This window comes from Loxodonta africana, chromosome 3, assembly GCF_030014295.1.
Source record: "Loxodonta africana isolate mLoxAfr1 chromosome 3, mLoxAfr1.hap2, whole genome shotgun sequence".
In the NCBI taxonomy this organism is placed as follows: domain Eukaryota; kingdom Metazoa; phylum Chordata; class Mammalia; order Proboscidea; family Elephantidae; genus Loxodonta; species Loxodonta africana.
Window position 1 is genome coordinate 209,321,126 of NC_087344.1, and position 17,954 is coordinate 209,339,079.

The 17,954-nt window shown below is 41.8% G+C and overlaps 1 protein-coding gene across 1 annotated transcript in view; it reads right to left on the bottom strand.

Annotated features, from left to right (window-relative positions):
- Nucleotides 1–6,242: 6,242 nt before the first annotated feature.
- The window catches only part of GORAB (golgin, RAB6 interacting), a 47,444-nt gene continuing 35,732 nt past the window's right edge, over nt 6,243–17,954 (bottom strand). Inside the window, exon 6 of the mRNA XM_064282942.1 lies at nt 6,243–16,586. The gene's annotated coding sequence lies outside the window, so the exon portion shown is untranslated. The remainder of the gene's footprint in view (nt 16,587–17,954) is intronic.

Consider the following 17,954-nt stretch of genomic DNA (forward strand, 5'->3'; position numbering starts at 1 on the left):
ACAAATCATTAATTTCACATGGAGAGGAAAGAGGCGCCAGATCAATAAGGAATTACTGAAAAAGAACAAAGTGGGAGGCCTTACTTTACCTGATTTTAGAACCTATTATACCACCACAGTAGTCAAAACAGCCTGGTACTGGTGCAACAACAGATACATGGACCAATGGAACAGAATTGAGAATCCAGACATAAATCCATCCACATATGAGCAGTTGATATTTGACGGTAGCCCCAAACAAGTCAAATTGGGAAAAGACAGTCTTTTTAACAAATGGTGCTAGCATAACTGGATATCCATCTGCAAAAAAATGAAACAAGACCCATACCTCACTCCATGCACAAAAACTAACTCAAAATGGATCAAAGACCTAGATATAAAATCTAAAACGATAAAGATCATGGAAGGAAAAATAGGGACATTAGGAGCCCTAACCCATGGCATAACAGTATACCAAACATTATAAAGAATGCAGAAGAAAAACTAGATAACACTTATGCTCATCCAAAGACTTCACCAAAAGAGTAAAAAGACTACCTACAGCCTGGGAAAAAGTTTTTAGCTATGACGTATCTGTTCAGCGCCTGATCTCTAAAATCTACACAATACTGCAAAAACTCAACTGCAAAAGGACAAATAACCCAGTTAAAAAATGGGCAAAAGTTATGAATAGGCACTTCACTAAAGAAGACATTCAGGTAGCTAACAGATACATAAGGAAATGTTCACAATCATTAGCCATTGGAGAAATGCAGATCAAAACTACAATGAGATTTCATCTCACCCAACAAGGCTGGCATTAATCCAAAAAACAAAATAATAAATGTTGGAGAGGCTTTGGAGAGATTGGAACACTTCTTCACTGCTGGTGGGAATGTAAAATGATACAACCACTTTGGAAATCGATTTGGCACTGCCTTAAAAAGCTAGAAATAGAACTACCGTATGATCCAGCAATGCCACTCCTTGGAATATATCCTAGAGAAATAAGAGCCTTTACATGAACAGATATATGCACTCCCATGTTTATTGCAGCACTGTTCACAATAGCAAAAAGATGGAAGCAACCACGGTGCCCATCAATGGATGAATGGATAAATAAATTATGATATATTCACACAATGGAATACTACGCATCAGTAAAGAACAGTGAGGAATCTGTGAAACATTTCATAATATGGGGGAACCTGGAAGGCATTATGCTGAGTGAAATTAGTCAGTTGCAAAAGGACAAATATTGTATAAGACCACTATTATGAGAACTTGAGAAATAGTTTAAACTGAGAAGAACACCTTTTTTCCTGGTTACGAGATGGGGGAGGGAGGAGGGTGGGAGGGGGCATTCACTAATTAGATAGTAGATAAGAACTACTTTAGGTGAAGGGAAAGACAGCACACAATACAGGGGAGGTCAGCACAATTGGACTAAACCAAAAGCAAAGAAGTTTCCTGAATAAACTGAATGCTTCAAAGGCCAGCGTAGTAGGGCAGGGGTCTGGGGACCATGGTTTCAGGGGACATCTAAGTCAATTGGCATAATAAAACCTATTAAGAAAACATTCTGCATCCCACTTTGAAGAGCAGCATCTGGGGTTTTAAATGCTAGCAAGCAGCCATCTAAGATGCATCAATTGGTCTCAATCCACCTGGATCAAAGAAGAGTGAAGAACACCAAGGACACAAGGTGAACGAGCCCAAGAGACAGAAAGGGCCACATGAACCAGAGACCACATCATCCTGAGACCAGAAGAACTAGATGGTGCCTGGATACAACCAATGACTGCCCTGACAGGAAACACAACAGTGAACCCCTGAGGGAGCAGGAGAGCAGTGGGATACAGACCCCAAATTCTCATAAGACCAGACTTAATGGTCTGACTGAGACTAGAAGGACCCCAGTGGTCATGACCCCCAGGCCTTCTGTTGGCCCAGGACAGGAACCATTCCCGAAGTCAACTCTTCAGACAGGGATTGGACTGGACAATGGGTTGGAGAGGGATGCTTGTGAGGAGTGAGCTTCTTGGACCAGGTGGACGCTTGAGACTATGTTGGCATCTCCTGCCTGGAGGGGAGATGAGAGGGTGAAGGGGGTTAGAAGCTGGTGAAATGGAAACGAAAAGAGAGAGTAGAGGGAGGGAGTGGGCTGTCTCATTAAGGGGAGAGTAATTAGGAGTGTGTAGCAAGGTGTATATGGGTTTTTGTGTGAGAGACTGACTTGATTTGTAAACTTTCACTTAAAAAAAAAAGCACAATGTAAATTATTAAAAAAAAAAAGAAAAGAAAAGAAACAAGGATGGCAAGACTTCATCTTATGTACTTATCAGCTGGGACCAGTCCCTTGAGAATGACATCATGCTTGGTAAAGTAGAGGGTCAGCAAAAATATAAAGACCTTCAACAGGATGGATTGACACAGTGGCTGCAACAATGGACTCAAGCATAAAAACAATTGTGAGGATGGCACAGGACTCGGCAGTGTCTCGTTCTGTTGAGTTGGAACCAACTTAACAGCACCTAACAACAGCAACAGTGGCATATCTGGGAGTGTTTTTTATGCACAGAAAGATAGTCTATATACTGTATACTAAGACGAACATTTTAGTGACTTATACACAAATTCGACAGACTTCGCAATCTGGGGACTGCCTGTATATAACATGGTGTTTGCACAACATCCAAATCACGTAATGTCCTATTTACAGAATGTATTGTGGATGTTTGGAGACCCTGGTGGTGTAGTGGTTAAGTGCTGCGACTGCTAACCAAAGGGTTGGCAGCTCAAATCCTCCAGGCGCTCCTTGGAAACTCTATGGGACAGTTCTACTCTGTCCTATAGGGTCACTGTGAGTCGGAATCGAATCGATGGCTCTGGGTTTGTTTTTTTTTTTTTTGTATTGTTAATGTTAAGAGATGCATGACTGTAATCGTTTTACATCTGATCTCAGAACTCAGTAACTAACCTGAGCAGTAGTCCACATGGAACATTAAAACAGCATAAATCAATGGAAAAAGTGAGCAACCTGAGATTAATTACAAATAGTAAAAATACGAAGGTTATATTCCTTGTAAAAAAATATTTCCAATGGCAGAGAACATGATGAGAACGGACAGTTTAAATCAAGTTTTAATAAATAAATAAAAGCCTAAAAACAGCCACACCTACAGTTGTTTTTTTTTGTTTTGTTTTGTTTTGTTTGTTCTTTACCAAGACTCCTGGATTTAGTAGATAAAAGGTTTCTGGCCTATTTGACCAGTTAACAAGGTTTCTAAAGGACAAAATAAACCTGGTGTCTTTTTCAGTGTTATTATTCTTCTGTTTTTGGTAGGACTTGAAAAAGAAAGGTATTTGCTAATGGAAATAGAGCAGTGATTAAAAGGCGAGACCTTTTTTTCTCGATACAGCAAGAATAAAATAACACAATCATGAAGAAACATAGCGAAGTCAAAATCTGTGGTTTAAGAAGCATTATCTCTGAAGATTTCCCATAGATAAACAGTCTCTTGAAAAGACGAGGGACTAGAATCTCCTGAACCAAGCAGATCTACAGACCAAAGTGTAAGAGGAGAAAGATGAGGCACTGGTCCAGGTCAGGAGCTTAGGTGTGCAGTCATGGAGCCCTGAGGCCAAATTGTGGAATTCCAGCTGCCAGATGACAGCTGATGCGAGTTCTTGGCCTTTATCCTGAAACCTGGGACTTCCATTCCCTGCTGTCTGATGTAAAGCTCCTCTGTGTCACCATCTGACTCTGCCTGCTCCTTACCTCCTTGCTAAGATCTATGAAGTCACCTGTGCCCTGTGCAGCAGACCTGTCTTTCTGGAGTGTTCTACTGTCTTTCAGGGCCGAGTACAAAGTGTTTAAAAAAAAAAAACTTCATTGATTTCTACTTTTCTGGTTGGAAAAAATGCAAACAGTAGAGGAATGAGAACGGGTGGGTAGTGGTGAGGGGCATTAAATCTGCCTGTAATTGCAGGTGCCTTGTTATGACTGATTTATGTTTGGCCAACTTAGAAAATGTTTTTACCAGAACAATCCAGTCCTAATTCATAAAGCTGTGTAGTCTTTCACCCTCAATCTGACTTAAACTAGTAACATGGTTTAAGCTCTGTAATGAACACATTGCCTGAGGCAAGGACTTCAAGTGAGAGTCAAGTTTGCAGCCTTTCACAAAATTGTCCTTTCTCACCCCCTGTCACTTCTCCAGTTACCATAACTTTTCCAAACCATCTGGAACTTCTGGGGTAGGGGAATAAATCAGGAGAACTGTGGTTGGAAATGGCTTCCTTTTCTTCAAAGCAACACGTACCCACCTCAGTGGAGCCTTAGAAATCCGTAATGGTGCATGTGGTTCCCATTATGCCAAGGGAAAGCCAGCCCTAACTGCCCCAAACTGTCTTTCTGATGTATGACATCACAGACTCTCCTTTCGAAAAGCTGATTTTTTAAAAAAAATCTGGAGAAGTCCCAGGGTTAAAATCAAGAAGGATATTTCTAGGATCACAGATCTTTTCTTAATCTGATAGAGAGAGAAGAGGCAGATGGTATGGGAAATGTGTGGTGGCTTGGCATGGTCTCTGAAGGAGAGACTCTGGTATTAGACGTCTGGGCTTTAAATACTACTATCCTTCTGGGACTTCAGAACTCCTCTGAGGCTATTCCCAGCCTGTGCCAGAATGGTCACTAGAGGCCTGGGAACAAACACAAAACATGCAACCTTGAGGCAGCAGCAATATGTTCAAGGTTTTCTTCTTTTCCTCCTCTCTCTTACTCTCCATCTCTCCCTCCTTTTTTTTCTTCTTTAATACCTTTATTATCTATTATCAATGGTTTGACTTTAATTTTTGAGTTATATGGTATACTTTTCAGCATGCGGGGCAGGTAGGAAAGATTGGTAAGTAATCCATATTTTTCAAACGTCCTCCTCTGGATCCACTGGTCTTCCCCAAGATTATTATTATTTACTCCTGTTTCCATCAGGGGAAAGCTGCTTTGAAGCTCATAGGCAAATGGGTTAGCTGTCATGATAAATGGATCTTAAAGTGTCTTTGGGGAGTTATCTAGCAAATAGGAAGATCAAGGACTCATGAGGACTCATGAGAAGATATTCATCAAAGCTCCTTCCAGTGAGTGCACCAAGAGGTGCATGCACGAGCCCTGCCCTGCACAGAACTGCAGACTAGTAAAGAAAATAGAAGAGAACCAATGTTTACTGAGCACCAAATAATTATTAATTCATTCAATAAGCCTTTATTGAGCACCTCCTATGTGCTAGGAATTCATCTAGGTGACATAGATGAAGCAGCGAGCAAGAGACAAAAGTCCTGCCATACTTTGCATTGTAAAGGACTAGGCACTCTGTAGATGTTACTTTATTTAATGCTCCCGAGAACTCTGCAAACTTGATGTTATTATTACCAGTGTACATATAAGAAAACATAAAACTTCAGAGACTTTCAATTATCACAGTTCATTAGGGAAAGAGCCTGGATTTCAAACCAAGTCTGTCTAATTCCAAAGCCTATATGCTCACTATTATACCACATGGCCTTTAAAGACTAATGGACTCATAAGAGATAATTATAGGGCAAGGTAGACTAAGCACCAATTGAGAGGTATCCTGAAAAGAGAGACCAGGCAAAGGGCTGGGTCAGGCCGTGAGTTTCATAGAGGTACCACGTCTGAAGGATGGGCCGGGCTTGGGCAAGGAGAGAGAGGTGCACACGTGCACACCAAGGGCAGAGGCAGACATGGGCCTGGCCTGCTCAGGGAAAATGAATAGAAGTGGCTTCAGTGAAAGGAAAGTATAATCATTTCCTGTGGCTGCTATCACAAAGTACCACAACTATGTGGCTTAAAACAACAGAAACGCATTGTCTCAGTCTGGAGGCTAGAAATTTGAATTCAGGCTGTCGGCAGGGCTGTGCTCTCTAAAGCCTGCCTCTGAGGATCCCTCCTGGTCTCTCCCAGCTTCTGATGGCTCCAGCCTTTCCTTGGCTGTGGCGGCGTAACTCCAGTCTCTGCCTGTCTTCACATGGCCATCTTCCTTCCAAGTCTACCTCTCCTCCTCTTTTGATAAGGACACCAGTCATATTGGATTAGGGCCCACACCACTCCAGTATGGACTTATTACATCTCCAAAGACCTATTTCCAAATATGGTCACATTCACGGGTACCAAGGGTGAGGACGGCAGCATATCTTTTTGGGGAACTGTGTTAGGTTCCCAGTGCTTCAGTAATAGAAATACCACCAGTGGGGTGGTTTTAAAGAACAGAAAGCTATTTTCTCAGAGGTTAGGAGGCTAGGTGTTGGAATTCAGGGGACCAGGTATAGGGGAAGTCTCTCTCTCCTTTGGCACTGGGGGAAGGACCTTGTCTCAGCTTCTGTAGCCCCAGCGTTCATCAGTTTCTCGGCAGTCTTCACTTGGCATCTAACTTGTGCTCACTTCTGTGTCTAATCTGCTCTTTCTATATCTCAGAAGTGATTAGGTTTCGGACATACCCTACACTGATATGGCCTCATTGACATAAGAAAGAAAACCCTATTTCCGAATAGGATTACATCCACAGGTTTAGGGGTTAGAATTCCAACATGTATTCTGGGGGAACATAGTTCAGTCCACAACAGGGACACAATTTAACCCATACAAGAAAGGGTCTCAGGGAGAGAATCAGGAAACAAAGCCAAAGAGGGAGATCTGGGACAAATTATGGTAGGGTCGCTATGAGTCAGAATCAATTCCACCCAAACAGCTTTGGCTTTTTGGTTTGGATGCCAAAGTTTGAACTGCATCTTGGGGCAGTAGAACACCTAGAACGTTGGATGTAGACATAATTATCGTAAATGTCCTCCTGCTCTATTATTTCTAAGAGATTTTTACCTTCCTCTATCTTTTTTATCTGTGAGATAGAATCCTGGTGGCACAGTGGTTAAGAGCTCGGCTGCGAACTAAAAGTTTGGCAGTTTGAATCCACCAGCTGCTCCTTTGAAACCTTATGGGGCAGTTCTACCCTGTCCTATAGAGTGGCTATGAGTTGGAATCAACTCAATGGCAACTGGTTTTTTGGGTTTTGTCTGTGAGATAGAGGATAATCTCGGACGTATTTTAGACAATTGTAAGAACGACCAACGAATAAGAACATTGGTAACTGTTGGAGAAAAGACTAGATTCCCACTCTGGATATCTTTTCTAATACCCACTGAGATTCTTCTTTGGGTGGGCTGGTGTTCATATAACTGGATACATGAGCATTTAGCCAATAAAACTAGTTGAAGAATGTGAGAAATTTATCTACTACATGAAGTCATTGTTTCATATTTGTCTGAAGCTCCCAGTGGACTCTGAACACCAGATTTTTGTTCCCCTCTGCTTTCCACATTGCTCTTTCCCATGAGGAGACTCTTTTGATATCAGCATGGGGTATATGGAATTCTTTGGGGTGAAAGGTGTTCTTTCTATTATAGTAACTTTGTATTTAACTGGTTCATTGCCTTACAAAACTGCTATTGATATAATTAGAACAGCCATACCAGATTTGCTTTTTCATTTTCTTATGGTGGGGCAAGCTTGCTGAGCAAATTTGCAGAGCAGCTGGAGTTGTTAAGGTCACAGTAACGTTGAAAAAATAAGGTCCTGACATCAACATACCCAAAGTTCTAAATAATTCTGGGCCGCTTCCAATGTTGAAAGCCGTTTCTCCAGGCTGTTCATTTCTTTCTTCCTTTCTTTCTCTCACACTGGTTTCTGCCTTTTTCTTTTCTTTCTTTTTTTTTTTTTTTAACGAACCAATTCTATGTGGATTTTTACATTTTGCCTGCCACAATGCAAACAGTTCCTACGGAATAACCTTTAGGTCAACTCTACCAAGTATTAATTGCTCAGTCTATTCAGGAAAAAAAATCACTTTCTTCTGTCCAGGTCTTGTGTAATTGCAAGAATTCTCTGATTTACTTGGCTCTGCAAATCTATCCCAAGGTGCACTGGCTGCAGAGATGGAAGGAATTTCATTATATATTCTCTGCTGAAACAGTGACCTGCAAATAATGATGGGGAAATCAACCTTGATCGCTGTGCTTTTCCTTTTGTCTAATTTCTTCTGAACTTTAGACTCTAGCTTGTTTTTTAGCTGGATAGCCCCAGGACATACTGGAGTCTGACCAAGGGGGTGCCAAGACCTGGATTTTCACACCATGAAGCTGGTAACAGTTTTGACTTCAATGCCTTGAAAAGTAGGTGATTTCAATTGCCCTGCTTCCTTTCAGGGGAAAATGCTTTCTTTGCACCTACACAATCTTCCGGTGCCTTTGACTGACAAGCATATTGTTATGATTATGACTGGGCTGCTTGGCTCCTGCAGGGATAGCATTTAAAACGGCCTGAGACTGGCACAAATCAAAATATTCATCAACTTAAACTATGTCAGCTAAAATGGAAAAGCCAAAATTGTAGTGTTTTATATCATGTCAGAAGTCCATGAACAGAGCAAAAGAGCTTAACTCCTTCTCTGCCTAGAGAAAATTTCAAATGTGCTGCCTAATTGAAGATATCAGGATATTTTTTCAAAATTATATCAACCTAGCACAAAATAGTTTATATTTCTCCCTTACAGTGCCCATGAATTGTTGTTGTTAGGTATTGTTGAGTAGGTTCGGACTCATAGCGACCCTATGTACAACACAACGAAACACTGCCTGGTCCTGCACCATCCACACAATCCTTGCCATGCTTGAGCCCATTGTTGCAGCCACTGTGTCAATCCATGTTGTTGAGGATCTTCCTCTTTTTCATTGACCCTCTATTTTACCAAGCATGATATTCTTCTCCAGGGACTGGCCCCTCCTGATAACATGTCCAAAATATGAAGACAAAGTCTTGACATCCTTGCTTCTAAGGAGCATTCTGGCTGTACTTCCATGACATATTTGTTCATTCTTCTGGCAGTCCATGGTATATACAATATTCTTTGTCAACATCATAATTCAACTGCATCAATTCTTCTTCGGTCTTCCTTATTCACTGTCCAGCTTTCCCATGCATATGAGGTAAATGAAAATACCATGGCTTGGAGCCCTGGTGGCCCAATGGTTAAGAGCTCAGCTGCTAACCAAAAGGTTGGCAGTTTGAATCCATCAACAGCTCCTTGGAAACCCTAGGGGCAGTTCCACTCTGTCCGATAGGATCACTATGAGTTGGAATAGACTTGATGGCAATGGGTTTGGCATTTTGGGGGTTGGGTCAAGCTCACCTAAGTCTTCAAACTAACATCTTTGTTTTCAACACGTTAAAGGGGTCTTTTGCAGCAGATTTGCCCAATGCAATATGTCTTTTGATTTCTTGACAGCTGCTTACATGGGCATTGATTGTGGATCTGAGTAAATAAAATCCTTGACAACTTCAATAGTTTCTCAGTTTATCATGATGTTTCTCATTGGTCCATTTATGAGGATTTTTGTTTTCTTTATGTTGAGTTGTAATCCCTACTGAAGGCTATACACTTTGATCTTCATCAGTATACAGTTCTTCAAGTCCTCTTTGCTTTCAGCAAGCAAGGCTGTGTCATCTGCATATTGCAAGCTGTTAATGAGGCTACCTCCAATCCTGATGCGACTTTCTTCTTCATACAGTCCAGCTTCTCAGGGTATTTGCTCAGCATACACACTGAATAATATGGTAAAAGGATACTACCCTGACAAATACCTTTCCTTGTTCTGTTTGAATGATTGCCTCTTGGTCTACGTACGGGTTCCTGATGAGGACCATTAAGTGTTCTGGAATTCCCATTTGTCGCAGTATGATCCATAATTTGTTATGATCCACACAGTCGAATACCTTTGCATAGTCAATAAAACACAGGCAAACATCTTTCTGGTAGTCTCTGATTTCAGCCAAGATCCATCTGACATCAACAATGATACCCCTAGTTCCCTGTCCTCTCTGAATCCAGCTTGAATTTCTGGCAGTTGCCTGTTGTACTGCTGTAAATGTTTTTTAATTATCTTCAGCAAAAATTGTACTTGCGTGTGATATTACTGATATTGTTTGATAATTTCCACATTCTGTTGGAGTGGGGCATAAATATGTCCCATTGTTTGGCAAGGTCGCTGTGTTCCAAATTTCTTGGCATAGACAAGTAAGCACTTCCAGCATTGCTTGCATTTGTTGAAACATTTCAGTTGGTATTACATCAATTCCTGGAGACTTATTTTTTGCCAATGCCTTCAGTGCAACTCGGATTTCTTCCTTCAGTACCATCAGTTCTTGATCATATGCTGTCTCCTGAAATGGTTGAAAGTAGACCAATTCTTTTTGGCTCAGTGGTTCTGTATTCCTTCCATCTTCTTTTGATGCTTCCTACATCATTCAATATTTTGTCCATAGAATCTGTATTGCAACTGGAGGCTTGACTATTTTCTTTAGTTCTTTCAACTTGAGAAACTTCAAACATGTTCTTCCCTTTTGGTTTTCTAACTTCAGGTCTTTGCGCATTTCATTATAATACTTTACTTTGTCTTCTCAAGCTGCCCTTTGAAATCTTCTGTTCAGTTCTTTTACTTCATCTTTTCTTTCATTCACTTTAGGTACTCTATGTTCAAGACCAAGTTTCAGAGCCTCTTCTGACATCCATTTTGGTCTTTTCTTTCTTTCCTGTATTTTAAATGACTTTTTGCTTTCTTCATTTATGATGTCGTTAATGGCATCCCACAACTCATCTGGTCTTGGGTCGTTTGTGTTCAATGTGACAAATCTATTATTGAGATGGTCTCTAAATTCAGATGGGATATACTCAAAGTCGTACTTTGGCTCTCTTGGACTTGTTTTAATTTTCTTCAGCTTGAACTTGCACATGAGCAATTGACGGTCTATTTCACAGTTGGTGCCTGACCTTGGTCTGATTGATTATATTGTGCTTCTCCATTGTCTCTTTCCACAGAAGTAGTCGATTTGATTCTTGTGTATTCTATCTGGCTAGGCCCACGTTTATGTCACTGTTTAAGTCACTGTTTATGTTGTTGAAAAAAGGTATTTGCAATGAAAAAGTCATTGGTCTTGCAAAATTCTGCTATGTGATCTTCAGTGTCATTTCTATCACCAAGGCCATGTTTCCAACTACTGATCCTCCTTCCTTGTTTCCAAGTTTTGCATTTCAATCACCAGTAATTATCAATGCATCTCGACTGCATGTTTGATCAATTTCAGACTGCAGAAGTTCGTAAAAATTCTTCACTTTCTTCATCTTTGGCCTTAGTGGTTGGTGAGTAAATCTGAATAACAGTCATATTAACTGGTCTTCCTTGTAGGTATATTAATATTATCCTATCACTGACATTGTTGTACTTCAGGACAGATCTTGAACTGTTCTTTTTGACAATGAATGTGATGCTTTCCTTTTCAATTTGTCATTCCCAGCATAGTAGACCAAATGACTGTCTGATTCAAAATGGCCAATACCAGTCCATTTCAGCTCACTAATGCCTAGGATATCGATCTTTATACATTCCATTTTTGACAACTTCCAATTTTCCTAGATTCATACTTTGTACATTCCACTTTCTGATTATGAATGGGTATTTGCAGATCTTTCTCCTCGTTTTGAATCGTGCCACATCAGCAAATGAAGGTCCTGAAAACTTTACTCCATCCATATCACTAAGGTCGACTCTATTTTGAGGAGTCGGGTCTTCCCTAGCCGTATTTTGAGTGCCTTCCAACCTGAGGGCTCATCTTCTGGCACTGTATCAGACAGTGTTCCACTGCTATTCATAAGGTTTTCATGGTCAATTTTTTTTCAGAGTGAGTCCTCATTGCCCTCTTCCCAGTCTTAGTCTGGAAACTCTGCTGGAACCTGTCCACCATGAGTGACCCTACTGGTATTTGAAATACTGCTGGCATAGCTTCCAGCATCACAGTAACATGCAAGACACAGCAGTAGAATAAGCTCACAGACAAGTGGTGGGTCCAATGATTGCTGAGTCTTATAGATTCAATTAGCTCTTTCTATTTATTCATTTGAACATTCAACGGATACTTTTGAATACCTAGTGTGTGCAGGGCTGTGCCTTTGCAGGGAAGGGAAACTAAATTCTTGCCCACAAGTTGCAGGTGATGCATTAGATGAAAGAGACAGATCCATAAATATCTATAAATGAAAGAAGTATAAAAAGTGCTACATGGTGGGTGCAGATAAGGTTCTAAGGTAGTTTAACCAAAACCAAGCTGCCTGCTATCAAGTCAATTCTGACTTATGGTGACCCTATGTGTTACAGAGTAGAATTGCTCCATAGAGTTTTCTTGGCTGTAATCTTTACCAAAGCAGATCACCAGGCCTTTCTTTCACTAAGGTAATTCAGTAGAGGTGAATTCACTTTCATTTAGGGAATGGTGTACTGGACATCTAAGAGGTTGTCTGCCCAGCCTCCACTTTTTCAAGCATTTTCTCTGTTGGTGGTGGACACTTTGCAGCCACTTTATAAATTGGAATCTGGTCTTCCCAGACACCCTCTCCCTCAGCTGCAGTTGATTGGCCATTGATTGCATTGACCTGGTTAGAGTCCCTTCTATTAGAATTCAGAAGTCAGAACAAGAGATTTCAGTCTCGGCATAGTAGGAGGAGGAGTACAAATTTAGGGCCAGAGAAAGTTGTAAAGAGATCAGATAAAGTCAACATGCAGAGAGAGCAGAAACCAGAGAAAGCAAGGTTCTGATGGAAATTCAGGTCTCTGGTGCCTTCATGAAGCTCAATTACATTTCTATCTCAGAGTCCCGTTCTTCCCACCTCTTCTCCCAGCATCTGCATTTCATTTTCTTGCAGGAGGGAGGGCAAAAATGACTTGATTTCTATTACTTACACCCAAAGAACCCTATCCAATGCAGAAAGGTTTGTAAGAAAGTAGAAGGACATGTTCATCTCCATTGAGCAGAGAATATTCTAGAAAGAGAGTAGAAATTCAAGTTTAGCAGGATAATAATTTGATGTATTAACCAACGTGATTTTCCCCATGATTTCCTGTTACCCTTGACCCTCCCCCATCTGGGCAGCTAGACCATGAGTCATTCATTGCCTTCAGGGAGGGTTGTCACAACAGAACCAGAGAACAAAAGAGACAAATTCCTGGCTTTTGACTTTAAAAAGTTGAGACTCAGACTTCAGACAAAAAAGATTTGGAAGGATATTTGATCAATTTAAGCCAGTTTTTTTCCTGCCCTCGTAAGATAAAAATTCCCCTGGCTGGGGGACAGTACGAGTCTGAATTGAATCAACGGCAATAAGTTTTTTTTTTTTTTGGTTTGGGGGACAGTAGGTGATTCTAGAGTGAAGCAAGAGAGTTAGATGCTGATAAGTCCTTGACAAAGAGCTCCTGCATGCTCCTCCTGCCTTCTTCACAGGCTGAGCTCCAGCATGACCAAGGGTTTCTCAGGTTCTGAGAACAAGGAGACCTGCTCCTGGCTTCTTTGTTGGAACTGAAAAGGAAATGGCGAACCTCAGAGAGATCCCTCGTTTCCATCATTGTGCTTGGCATATCTAGAACAGAAGGGACTGTGATTACCTCACAGAGTTTACCACAGTCCCGGAGAGGTGAGGGAGGTGAGTCTAATACTTTCCGTGACCCTGTGGAAGGTATAGATGTAGCCAAGAGAGCCGGACATTGAGGGATCCCACGGTCTAAGCTAAGGAATGAAGATGTAATCCACATGGATTGAGCACCAAGGACCAGATTGTACCATACACAGCATAGAGGTTGCCAAGCTGGACAGATACCAACCAAGGACCAAATCCTGAGGCGTGCTGAGGGCCTCATGTGATTCTGGGAAAGTAACTTAGCCTCCCTCCAGGTAGCCATTTGAGCAACTCTCTGTGCACCGCACTGAGTACTTCACCAAATGGATGTTCTGAGTGGATGGTTCAGGCATCATTTAGATGTGGCATCCACCACTATGGGGCAGAGTTCTGCAAAGCACCCCATGGGTGGCTGATTTCCTTGTAGACAGCCCCTTTTTTGTTGTCTCCCAGAACATGCAAGAACCACTGATTCAGTCTACTATGATACATCATCTCACAGGGTTGCTAGGAGTTGGAATTGACTCGACAACATGCAACAATAACATGATATAATAACAACCCCCCTGAAACTTATTTACTGTCTTAAAACAGCAATTTTATTTGTTTTGGATTCTGTGGATAGAACAGCAGAAGAACCCATCTGATCCCAGCCCAAATTACTGACTCACAGAATGTGAGCAAATAAAATGGTTATTTTAAGTCACCATTTTTCCTTGAGGAGCCCTGGTGGTGCAGTGGTTAATGTTGCTTTCAGCTGCTAAGCACAAGGTCAGCAGTTTGAATCCACCTGCCTCTCCACAGGACAAAGAATGTGGCAGTCTGCTTTTGTAAAAATTTACAGCCTTAGAAACACTATGGGGCAGTTCTACTCTGTTCTATAGGGTCGTTATAAGTCAGAATCAATTGGACAGGCAAAGGTTTTTTTTTTTTTTTTCCTCTCTCTTCTTAAAGGAGGTCAGGTGGTACAACTGTTAAGTGCTCAGCTGCTAACGGAAAGGTTGGTGGCCCAAATACACCCGGTAGCTCTGTAGGAGAAAGAGCTGGTATTCTACTCCCGTATGAAGATTACAGCCTAGAAAACCCTATGGGCAGTTCTATTCTGTCATATGGAATCGCTATGAGTCAAAAATCAACTCAACACCACCTAACAACAACAACATTTTTTCTTAAGGTCAGGCTTATTGAGGCATGATTTATATAGAGTGAAAACTGAAAACCAAACCAGTTGCTGTCGAGTTGATTCTGACTCATGGTGACCCCCTGTGTGCAGAGTAGAACTGTGCTCCACAGAGATTTCAAGGATGTGACGTTTTGGAAGCAAATCGCCAGATTTTTCTTTCAAGGCACCGCTGGGTGCGTTCAGAGCCCTGGTGGCGTAGTGATGATGAGCTCGGCTGCTAACCAAAAGGTGGACAGTTTGAATCCACCAGCCGCTCCTTGGAAATCATCTGGGGCGATTCTATTCTGCTCAGTATGGTTGCTATGAGTTGGAATAGACTTGATGGCAACGGGTTCCTGGGTAGGTACAAACTCCTAACTTTTCAGCTAATAGTCAAGCGTTTAACCATTTGCCCCACTCAGGGAACATACAGAGAGAAATTCACCCTTTCCAGGTGTACAGTTTTAGGTAAGCCATTGATTTGGAGGAAGACTTATTACACAGCAATAGATAAGCGATGCAGAAATTGGTACCTAAAAGTGGGATGCTGTCGGAACAAAAACCTAACGTGTAAGGCTTTGACTTTGGGACCAACCAGCAGATACAGGCTAGAAAAAGCAGGAAAATGGGCAACCGGTGTTAGCTAGTGGTGGAACAACTGGCAAAAATCTCACCTGAGAGAACTGAAAACGTAGAACGTTTACCTAATAAATTCATGACTAAGGAGATCTCTTTGCATTGGGCAAATCGGCTGCAAAAGGCCTCTTTAAAGTGTGGAAAAGCAAAGATGTCACCTTGAGGACTAAGATGAGCCTGACCCAAGCCACGGTGTTTCCAATTGCCTCATATGGATGCAAAAGATGGACAATGAATAAGGAAGACTGAAGAAGAATTGACACCTTTGAACTGTGGTGCTGGTGAAGAATATTGAATATACCATGGACTGCCAAAAGAACAAACAAATCTGTCTTGCAAGAAGTACAATCAGAATGCTCCTTAGAAGCAAAGATGGTGAGACTATGTCTCCCATATTTTGGACATGCTATCAGGAGGGATCAGTCCCTGGAAAAGGACATCATGCTTGGTAAAGTAGAGGGTCAGCGAAAAAGAGGAAGACCCTCAACAAAATGGATTGACACAGTGGCTGCAACAATAGGGTTGAGCATAGCAACAATTGTGAGGATGGCGCAGGACTCAGCAGTGTTTCGTTCTGTTGTGCATGGGGTTGTTATGAATTGGAACCGACTCGATGACACGTAAACACAACAAGATCTCTAGACAGAATCGTGAAAGTGTCAACTGAGTGCTTCTAGATATATGTAAGGATGTTGAAATCCACCCAGAGGTGCCTTGGAAGAAAGGCCTAGTGATTTACTTCTGAAAAATTGGCCATTGAAAATCCTGTGGAGCGCAGTTCTGCTCTGACACACATCAGGTGATTTTGAGTTGGAGTTGACTAGATGGCAACTAATTCTTTAGATGCATATATTAAGATAGTACAAAAGAGAGATACTATAAGAATAGAATGAACTGTTTCCGTTTGCAAGCCAAATTTAGAGAAATTATCCTGGTGGTTAAGAGCTACAGCTGCTAACCAAAAGGTTGGCAGTTCAAATCCACCAGGTGCTCCTTGGAACCTCTATGGGGCAGTTTTGCTCTGTCCTACAGGGTCGCTATGAGTTGGTAATCGACTTGACGGCAGTGAGTGTTTTTGTTTGTTTTTTAGTACTCACCAGGTTGGAAAATAAAACTGTTTCTCATCCCCCGGCCTCTTCAGCTGGCAGAAGATTATGAAAGTATGGCGCCTAGTAGAATCTCTCAGTTAGACACAAGTTCTTCTAACAATCTTAAGGGCATCGTCTCACAGCTGCCTGACATACACAAAGGCAAGAGAGGTCTTCATCAAAAATAATTATGAATGTAGCTTTGGTATTATGAGTGAACCCCAAGAAGATTCAAAGGAAACCTACAAAGTTTTTAAGAGAGTTGTATTGACAAAAGCACCAATATCTTAAACTAAAACCAAGACATTTCAAACAAAAAGAGGACCCTGGGCCCTCAAATCTCTATGGGAAGGATGTAGGCTATGAAAGCTGCTCAGCTGAAAACATGGGCCATTTCTTATGGAAAAAGAAAGACATCTCAGAGCATGGAGCCAAGAGCTGTGGAGAACACTAGTAAACCATTCCTAGGGAGCAAAACTAGGCCTTAATCAAAGAATTCTCCTGTTCCCAGAGGAAGGAGCCCTGACAACCTGTACCAAGCTACATTTCAGAATTTCTATGAATCAGTATCACCAATGTGTCTCCTGTTCTTCTTCTTCAAAGGGAGTAATATTAAAGGTAATATTAAAGGTATCTTGTCCCTGTCTGGGAAACCCTGGTGACGTAGTGGTTGTGCTACGGCTGCTAACCAAGAGGTCGGCAGTTCCAATCCACCAGGTGCTCCTTGGAAACTCTAGGGGGAAGTTCTACTCTGTCCTATAGGGTTGGTATGAGTTGGAGTCGACCCAATGGCAGCGGATTTTGGTTTTTCGTCCCTGTCTCACCACTCTATGTTGAGATATGGGGCTAGAGGAGGGGGCAGCTAATTTTACATTTTAGTTCATAAGCCTTAAGAGGAGACACACTCAAGGTAGCACACTGAGGAGCCTCATCCACATCTGTACTTGATTAGATGATGAGATCCCAGACCTCAAGCCTGAAACCATAATAAGGTGAGACTTTTGGGGGAGGATGTGAATGCATTTTGCATACAGAATTGATGTGAACTATTGTAGCCGGGGGCGGACTGTGCTAATTTTAGATTGTTTGCAAAGATGGCCACGATTCCTCCCTCCCTATATGAATGCCCCTTTACAATGTGACTTTCCTGTACCTTCCATCAAGTTGCAGAGTCCATTTACCCATCACTTGAATCTGAGCTGGTCTTGTGACTTGCTTTGACCAGTGAAATGTAGCAGAAATGATGTATGTGGCTGCTGAGCCTGGACCTCAAGAATCCTTGCAACTCCCATTTTTGCCATCTTGGAACTCTGGGACCTCCACAAATAGAAGCCCAAGCTAGCCTCCTTGAGGATGAGAGACTAAATGGAAAGCTTGAGGTGATAAACAGCAGCAACTACCAGAATGTGAGTGGGGCTGTCTTAGCCATTTCAGACCATCCAGCCCCAGGTGAGCCACCAGATTTACTGTAGACGTATCTTGCTGTGTGATCCCCAGCAAGACCAGCAGAACTCC